The sequence below is a fragment of the Syngnathoides biaculeatus genome, chromosome 12, assembly GCF_019802595.1.
Source record: "Syngnathoides biaculeatus isolate LvHL_M chromosome 12, ASM1980259v1, whole genome shotgun sequence".
Lineage (NCBI taxonomy): Eukaryota > Metazoa > Chordata > Actinopteri > Syngnathiformes > Syngnathidae > Syngnathoides > Syngnathoides biaculeatus.
In genome coordinates this window covers 29,789,660-29,799,554 of record NC_084651.1, presented here as the reverse complement: position 1 = coordinate 29,799,554, position 9,895 = coordinate 29,789,660, and the positions used below count along the sequence as shown (strand labels likewise).

Genomic DNA, 9,895 nt, shown 5'->3' with positions numbered 1-9,895 from the left:
TTTGTGAAGAAAAAACAAAAACAAAGCAACGTTCTTCGATCGTTGCCAAGATGGAAAGATTACTAACATCATGGATCGAGGATCGAAATCAGTGCAGGCTTCATATCAGCCTAATGTTCATTCAGGGAAAAGCCACGGTGTATTTTCCTAACTTTGAACGACCAGAAAGGGCAGGACACTGACAAGGAATTTACCGCTAGCAATGGCTACCTGCATATGCTTCCTTAGCAATAGCTAAGTGCAGCCTCCCTTTATTCTTTGCCATCCACCTCTCGCAGTAATGGTAAGTGAAGCATCTTATATATTTTTTATTTTGATGTATTTTAGTTTTTTATATGAAGTACCAACAACCATCCATTTTCTGAGCCGCCTATCCTCACAAGGGTCACGGGAATGCTGAAGACATTCCCACCGGCCATCGTAAATCTTGACTTCGACGGTGAAATCCGATTATCCGGTGAAATTAGAGTTAAGTCGCTCGCGTAGGAACGGATCTTGGACGTAAACTGAGGACTCCCTGTGTACCGCATAGTCATACTAAAAAATATTGGCACCTCTGAGATGCCATTATTTCAAGTCACGAATGGATAAAAATACTTTCTTTTAACACAGTTTCACATCAAGCCAGTGACCACTCTCTTTCTATTGTAGAGTTCCAACTTGGTTCCTCGGCATCACTGTTCTGACTTTTTTATCAGGTCAAACGTATGGTTTGACAATGCCAAGTTCATGCTCCTGTATGTATCTCATATTTCAACACGTTGCTCGCCATTGCATATCGTGCGCTGTTTGTCAATTGCAGCGTCACTTGTGGTAGCCCTTGTGGTGGATAGAATAACCCTACCCCAGTGTCTTGAGCTTCGAGTATGTTCGGGGAGCGCGTCATAAGAACCCAATTTTTTGTTTATGGTTGAAAACTTGCTGGAAGTTAGAAGTTGCTGTAAGTATTCCATCACATTACAAACAAGGCAAATATTAATTATAACTGACTTCATAAAATCTTTCATATTTCATATGTCATTGAGTTCCTCTGCCTTTATGTCCGCTGATCACACACACACACACCACGCATGCACGCACGCGCACACACACAGTTACATGTTGCTGAAATTCTTTGAGAATCAGGTTGGTCATCAAAAACCGATTGGAACCGAGACTAACACTGTGGTTCTCTGGGTTTCATTTCCATCCAGTCATCCATTTTCTGAGCTGCTTATCCTCACAAGGTTCACAGGAATGCTGGAGCCTATCCAAGCTATCATCGGGTAGGAGGCCAGGTACGTTCTGAACTGGTTGCCGGCCAATCGCAGACCACATAGAGACAAACAACAGTCGCACTCACAATCACACTTAGGGGCGCTTTAGAGTCTCCAATCAATGCATGTTCTTGGGATGTGGGAGGAGCCCACGGAGACACAGGGAGAACATGCAAATTCCAAAAAGACAGGGCTGCGATTTGAACCCCGGTCCTGAGAACTGTGAGGCCAATGCTCTAACCAGTTGCTCCACCATATTGCCGGGATTTGTTTCATTCAAATTAAAACTTTTCGATTCCCAGTTTTGATGCATACAGACCGCTGACCCTGAATAAAAAATGGACAAAAACCAACATATAAGAACACACACAAAGACAATGCCTTTTTGGAATTGGCATATTCTCCCAGTGCCTGTGTGGATTTTGGTTCTCCGGTTTCCTCACACATTCCAAAAATCATGTACTGTAATTTTTAATTGAATTCTGTAACTTACCCCTGATGTGGATGTGAGTGTGAATGGTTGTTTGTTCATATATCCCCTGTGGTGGCTAGCAACCAGTTCAGGGTGTATCCTGCCTCTCGCCCAAAGATAGCTAGGATACGCTCCAGCATACCTGCAACCATAGTGACAACAAGCGGGTTAGGAAATTGATGGATGGACATCTCAACAAGTCCACTGCTTCGTCTGCATTTGAACTTGTGTTCTGTCTACTTCTTTTTCTTTCGGCTTGTCCCGTTAGGGGTCGTCACAGCGTGTCATCTTTTTCCATCCAAGCCGATCTTGTGCATCTTCTTCAACACCCACTGTCTCATGTCCTCCCTCACAACATCCATCAACCTTTTCTTTGGTCTTCCTCTCGCTCTTTTGCCTGGCAGCTCCATCCTCAGCACCCCTTTACCAATATACTCACTCTCTCGCCTCTGAACATGTCCAAACCATCTAAGTCTGCTATCTCTAACCTTGTCTCCAGAACATCCAATTTTGACTATCCCTCTCATGAGCTCGTTTCTAATCCTATCCAACCTGTTCACTCCAAGCGAGAACCTCAGCATCTTCATTTCTGCTACCTCAAGTTCTGCTTTCTGTTGTTTCTTCAGTGCCACCGTCTCTAATCCGTACATCATGGCCGGCTTCACCACTGTTTTATAAACTTTGCCCTTCATCCTAGCGGAGACTCTTCTGTTGCATAGAACACCAGACACGTTCCTCCAAATGTTCCACCCCGCTTGGACCCGATTTTTTTACTTGTGTCTAACTGGCTCAAACTGATAACCATTAACGCATTTATATACTTAGTATTCTTTACCATCTTCATGAGACCCTTCAGAATCATGTTCATCACTCAAATTATCGGAAAATTCATCGTCGTTCTCGTACTTGTACTTGTACTGCAACCATGTTTGTGTTTCTCAGTGTGACGTCACCCATCCTCTTGGGAGTTTTCGCTCCGTGCTTGGGTTTTTCTGGGCAATTCGTCAATATGTGATAAATTTTTGCCGATAATTGATAACTACAAATGTTGCCTTCATATCTGATTTCAGATTTAAATTCAGCCTAAAAAAACTATATAATATAAGCAAAAGGCGATTTGAAGACTTTCTATACCCTTTTATGAAGATTAGGGGCCACAAATGTGGGGGAATGTGATCAATTGCTAAGTTGTTTAGAAAGGGAGGAATTTCATCTAGCCAGTCATTCATCAATATGTTAGCAATTTGTGTGACGCAGACAAGAGAGTGATTACGGCCTGCCTATTTAGGTTCAAAGCTGCACTATAAGAGTCAAGAACTAAAGTGGCGATTGTCAGCGCGTTGCTTAGGAACCAAGAATTGGTTACTTCATTAACCATGTGTTGTTGATTTTCGACTGGAATTATTGAAGTTGTGTCTTGCTGGTAGTACGGCTGCGAGTGTCACTGATGGGCGCACTGAGAATGCACTTTATTTCAGCCGTTATGTTATTAGTTTCCAGTAAAGCAGTACATTTGTATTTTTCAGTGTCCTAGTTGACCATCTGCATTGGCGGACTTGGTGTAGTAAGCATGCACGCAGAGGTTGGAACTGGTTGATTGGTCCGGTCTCATTGTGTTGATCATTATTTGTTTTGTGCATGATGCAACGTGGGCGGTTGCTTGTGTGACAAACTTTGCTACGAGGGTGGTTGTTAAGTGCGATTCACAGAGTTGCTAAAACAATGTCTTCAATAATGCTAATGAGCAGCTACACAAAAGAGGAGAAATTAGAATTAAGCTTGTGCAGGGCACAGGAAGAAATAATATAAAGAGTGGTGGTCAAGGTGAGCCACAGACAGATTAAATGACAAGCAGGCACTGTGGAGATCATGAAAAACGCAGAGGAGAAGAGAAAGGCTGCGTACCAGCACAGATGTTATTGTACATCACTGCATCTGGAACAGAAGAGTCGGGTCCAAGGTGTTGCCTGGAAGACAAGAGGGTCGGCGGGGTGGGTAAAATGGCCTTGAGGTGCAATTTGAAAGGTGTAGAGAAGGTTTTTCTGTCAAGATATCATCCATCTGCAGGATTGGGAGGGCGGCACACCAAGAAGGGTCAGGGCATCACACTGGGTGGTTTCTCTGGTGCGTTTTGATATTCGCAGGGGTCGTTGCACCTGTGTATACGTCATACACCGAGTATAGTAAATTAATAGCATAAAGGGACTTCACAGATATTGTCCAACGGACAAAGGTAGTGATTTGACAGGTAACATAAACACAGATGAATTATGGAATCAGAAGCAGAATTTGATTTAATGGCCTAGTATGTTACAAGACAAAAGGTTTTTTTCGCTGGTTGTCGGTGCCGCCCTGGTATAACATTCATGTTGCGTACTGAGAAGAAGAACAATCAAACAAACAAGAATGAAGAACAATAGACATTCAATTAATATGAACTATTCATTAAGAGAGTCATAGTTGTACAAGATGCAGAGTCTGCATTTAGAGCAGTTTAACATATTGTAGAAAGCGCTACATTATGTTACGCTAATACAGCTTGCTCTTACCCATTAGGTTTAGGGTTAGGTTTCATCGTTATAGAGCAGTGCAATGACAATTGTGCAAAGGGAGCAGTTTAAACTGACAAATCTGGGATAGTCTACAGCAGTGGTCCCCAAACATTTTCCTGTGAGAGCCACATTATTTTTTGCTTCTCTGATGGGCCAGGAGGTACTGCAGGAGTACCTAAACGTAAAAGTTCATTGTTTTCCAGAAACTCACACAAAATCAAATAACCTTTTCTGGATTCTTCACAGAACAAAAGTCAGGAAATAAATAATAATACTATTAATGAAATAAATAACAACTAAATAACCCTCCCCGGGTTCTTCACAGAAAAAAAGCCAGGAAATAAATGACACTATTTATGAAATAACCCTGTGTCATGGCCCTGCCAGTCCCTGTCCTGGCCATACCAGTCCGCGAGGCGGCACGCACCTGCCGCAATCGGCGGAGGCGTACACCTGCGCCTCGTCTCTAGTAATTACATCCCAGGTATAAAGAACCACACGTACGATCTGACCTTTGCCAGATCGTTGCTTCATGCCTCGTTCCCGCACTCTCGTGATCCCATTCCTGCCCACTGACCTGCCTCCTACGCTTGACGTACTTGTTACTGCTGCTCCCGTTGACTGCCTGCCTGATCCCCAACACTGGACTGAATAAATACATTTCCCGAACTGCCTGACACTCTGGGTTTTTACAGAAATAAGAAACATAAACTTTCTGATGTGCCATGCACAATTTTAACATTTTCAACTTTAGCTGATTTCTTAGAGCAGAATCTTTTATTCAAATGACTCACGTGAGCAGTCTCTCAAAGTTACTGTGTTGCTTAGAACCACACGTACGGTCTGGCCTTTGCCAGATTGTTGCTTCATGCCTCGCTCCCGCACTCTCGTAATCCCGTTCCTGATCTCCTGTGTACCGACTCCTGCCTGCCCACGGACCTGCCTCCTACCCCTGACGTTCTTGTTACTGCTGCTCCCGTTTACTGCCTGCCTGATCCCCGACACTGGACTGAATAAATACATTTCCCGAACTGCCCTTACGTCTCCCAAGTCCTGCATTTGGGTCCAACCCCGTGTTCTGGTTGCAACAGAACGATCTGGCGTTAACATGGACCCAGCTGACTCAGCTGGGATCCACCGTCCTTGCAGATCTAGGTCAGACTTATCGCCGAGCAGGAAGCCGCTCTCCAGGTAAATAGTCACCGGTTACAGGAGATGTGTGCGCTGCTGGGTTTGTGGTTCACGTCCATGTTCAGTGCTCCCAACACCAGTCCGCTGACAGCCACCGCCGCCCCGAGCCCAAGACCGTCCGCGCCGCAACCCTGCCGGTCATGGACGCCCAGCGGATTGTGTGCACGCCACTCTCGAGTTTAGTGTCGAGGTGGACGCATCAGATTCTGGAATTGGGGCGGTCTTCTCTCAGAAGAGTTCCAGGGATGGGAGACTACACCCCTGCGCTTTCCTCTCCAAGAAGCTGACTCTGGCGGAACGGAACTATGATATCGGCAACCGGGAGTTACTCGCCGTTAAGACGGCCATGGGGGAGTGGAGACACTGGTCGGAGGGGACTGAGGTCCCTTTCATAGTGCTGACGGACCGTAAAAACCTTGAATATCTAAAAACCGTTAAGAGGCTGAACGCCCGGCAAGCTAGGTGGGCCCTCGTTTTGACTAGGTTCCGATTCACTATGTCCTACCAGCCGGGGTCCAAAAATGGGAATCCCGATGTGCTGTCGCGCATATACGAGGAGGAGAGGCACAAACCCGATCACCCCCCTGATTCTTCCGGACACCTGCTTCATGTCGACCTTCACTTGGGAGATCGAGCTCCAAGTGAAAGAAGCACTTAAAGACTGCCCTACCAACAAACTGTATGTCGTTCCTCCTCTGAGGGGAAGGCGATTGACTGGGCCCACACAAACCGCACCGTGTGTCACCCGGGCATGGCAAAGACGCAGTCGGTGGTTGAACAGTGCTTTTGGTGGCCGAACATAAAAAAAGACATACAAGAATGTCAATGTGTGCCCAGGTTGCACTGCCAACAAACCCTCCCGGCAACAGCATGCAGGAGAACTTCATCTGCTGCCCGTTCCTCGACGTCCATTGTCCCACATCTCCCTAGATTTTGTGACCGGTCTTCCACTTCCACAACTCCCTTCCCTCACCTTCGACAGGTATGTCGCCTTCCATGTGGTGCAGGGCTACCCAACCTCTCTCTTCCTGTCTCTCGACACTGACTCACTGGTTTGGTCTGTAATGGCCATGGTAAAGCGCTTTAAGCAGACCCGGGAGCGAGCCAAACGAATGCTGCTACGTATGAGGTGCACCTACAAGGCCGCAGCGGACCGCAAGAGGTTGAGGGCTCTGACCTATAAAGTTGGAAATTGCATCTGGCTGTCGCCAAGAGGCCTCCCGCTATGGATGGAATCTCGTAAGCTGGCCCCCAGGTTCATCGGTCTTTTCCCTGTCACTAAGCTGTTCAACACAGTGGCAGTATCATTGAAACTCCCAAGATCGATGCAGGTCCACCCTACCTTTCATGTCAGTGTGATCAAGCCAGCTCGGTCATTTCCGCTGGTCCCGCCTACCGAGCCCCCTCCTCCCCTTCGCATGGGTGATGGGGGTCCGGTCTACACTGTGCGCCGCCTCCTGTCGTCTCGCCGTCGGGGAAGGGGTGTCCAGTACCTGGTGGACTGGGAGGGCTACGGTTCCAAAGATTGATCATGGATCCCGTCCCGGTTCATGGTTGATCCCTCCCCATCAGAGACTTTTACGACTCTCACCCCGAGGCACCCGGGCCATCCAGGGCCGGTTGTTAAAGTGGGGTACTGTCATGGCCCTGACGGTCCCTGTCCTGGCCGTACCGGTCCCCGAGGCGGCACACACTTGCCGCAATCGGCGGAGGCGCACACCTGCACCTCATCTCTAGTAATTACGTCCCAGGTATAAAGAACCACACGTACGGGCTGGCCTTTGCCAGATCGTTGCTTCATGCCTCGTTCCCACACTCTCGTGATCCCATTCCTGCCCACTGACCTGCCTCCTACGCTTGACGTACTTGTTACTGCTGCTCCCGTTGACTGCCTGCCTGATCCCCAACACTGGACTGAATAAATACATTTCCCGAACTGCCTGACACTATGGGTTTTTACAGAAATAAGGAACATAAACTTTCTGATGTGCCATGCACAATTTTAACATTTTCAACTTTAGCTGATTTCTTAGAGCAGAATCTTTTATTCAAATGACTCACCTGAGCAGTCTCTCAAAGTTACTGTGTTGCTTCCTTATAATTCTATTGTAGGTTCCAGTAGGCTTGCAGACATCGCTGTTGCAGCTCTCTCTTGTCAACTCGCCTGTGAAAACCACAGAGCACGCAGGCTGAGAAACTGAACCCAGTGATACAGCACAACCATTACCACTCCCAGTATGGTTGTGGTGATCAGTTTTATCTGAGCAGATCTTATTTCGTTTATATTTATATATGGTCAGAATGAAGGTCAGAAAAGTGAGCTTACCTTTAGATGTTCATCAATGTGAACAGTCGGCCTCATCTCGTTGGTGAAAAGTTGAATGTCTCAAACACTGATGCAAAAAAAATTGAAATTCTTTCGTCTTCTGCTGCAGATGGGCATGAACATTACCCACAATTTCTTCAATACGTCTGGTGATTGTACTTGCTGACAGACTCATGGTATTAAAGACGTCTTTTTTCTTGGGATACACTTGCTTCGCGACAGCATTCATGCATTTCTTGACAAACTCTGTCAATGAAAGGTTTACCGCCGCTTGCTATCAGTTGAGCAACCTGAAATCTAGCCCGAACAGATGACTGGTTCAGCTGAGCTTAGCGTACACATGTATTTCGGTGAGCTAACATTCCAATTTTTAGATTTGAGTTTGTCTGCTCGCATTTGGCCTTGCAAGCTATCATACTTGTCTTTGTGACGGGATTCGTAGTGTCTCCACAGATTGTATTCTTTGAATCCCCCCACCGCCTCTTGACTGATGTGACTTTTCTTTCCATTGCACAAAAAAATAATCGTTTGTCCACATTGGGTTAAATACCCTCCATTATGTATCAATTTTTCTCTACCCGAAACTTTTTGCCATGATTCCATTCCGTTCACGGGTTTAGGATTTTTTTCTGGGGGTTGCCGGATAAGCCTTAAATAGCAACATGTGCTCTTATTTGAGATGAGACTTCAGAAGGGTGGAACAAATGTCACATATATGTGTTAATGAAATAGTTACCAACTAATAGTTAATCATGAAAATATTTCATAAATAAGGAAAATTCTATTGCAAAAGACCAACTTTATTGTGAAATATAAATACACATAGATGAAAAAAATTTTGTCTTTGGTATTGTTCAGGGGGTCTGACCAAACGTGGAGGCGGTCTGGGTCCGGCCCGCAGAGCATAGTTTGAGGACCAATGGTCTACATTATATATCAATAATACTAATACTATGTCCCAACTATGGCACAAGGCAGAACTAGTAGGTTGATCAAGAACTTAATTACTAGAGGGAAAAAAACAATTTGAATGCCTGCTAGTTTTGCTTTGCATTGATCGGTACAGCCTACCCGACGGAAGGAGCTGGAAGAGCTGCTGGCCAGGAAGTTGGAGGGTCCGAAAGGATTCTGCCCGCTCTGGTCCAAATCTTCAAGGGTGGGTAGGGTGGTGCCAACAATCTGTTCAGTGGTTTTGGTTGTCCGTTGCAGTTGGGGTTGAGTCGATTATAGCCCAATTACCCAATGTAACAACGCAAGCGAATTTAAATGGTTGTCCACTAAGGCAAAGGAGAGAAATGTCATTTTGTAGTGTTGAAGATTGAGCGTCCAATCCTCCTGCTGTAATTTGTCACGCAGTGAGTTAAACACATCTGATATAATCGGGAATTCTGCTGGAGTGTTCATAAATCTATTATATTGAAGCATAGGTTCAATAGTGGTTCTCAAGTACAATTTTCCTCATGTCATTCACAGTGAGATTACATAGAAGACGCTGAAGTGGAAGCCATCATCTCATCGTTGTGGAGGGGTTTGTTGGTCCCAATGATCGTAGGAGCTAAGTTGTGTGGGGCTTCACACCCCTGGTAGGGTCACCCATGGCAAACTGGTGCGAGGTGACGGACCAGACAAACCATGGCAAAAAGACCCATATCATGACAAATAATGGATTGATGGTTCCCTTGCCCGGAAGTAGATTCAACGGGGCCCTCCTCTGGAGATAGTCCTGCAGGTGTCTCTTGAAGGCTGGGCCTGGACCCATGGAGCCCGGCCGGACACAGCCCAAAAGGCTAACCTAAATTCCCTTTCTTATGGGCTGACCACCTGTGGGAGGGGGTATAGGGCTTGAGTGCAGTGTGAGCTGGGCGGTGGCAGAAGGTAGGGACCTTGGCGATCCAATCCCGGCTACAGAAGCTGGCTCTGGCAACGTGGAATGCCCCCTCTCTGGCAAGGAAGGAGCCCAAGCTGGCGTGTGAGGTCGAAAGGTTCCGACTAAATATAGTTGGGCTCGCCTCCGCACAAGGCTTGGACTATGGTACCAGTGGTCTCGAAGGGGGTTGAACACTCTCCCACACTGGAGTTGCCCACGGTGAGTGGTGCT

The 9,895-nt window shown here is 46.4% G+C and overlaps 1 long non-coding RNA gene across 1 annotated transcript; it reads right to left on the bottom strand.

Moving 5' to 3' along the window:
* Window positions 1–1,748: 1,748 nt before the first annotated feature.
* Window positions 1,749–7,663, bottom strand: LOC133509590 (uncharacterized). The gene is made up of 3 exons (XR_009797387.1): window positions 7,533–7,663; window positions 3,634–3,695; window positions 1,749–1,870 (listed from the first exon to the last, which is right to left on the bottom strand). It is a non-coding gene; the product is annotated as an uncharacterized LOC133509590 (long non-coding RNA).
* Window positions 7,664–9,895: the final 2,232 nt, after the last annotated feature.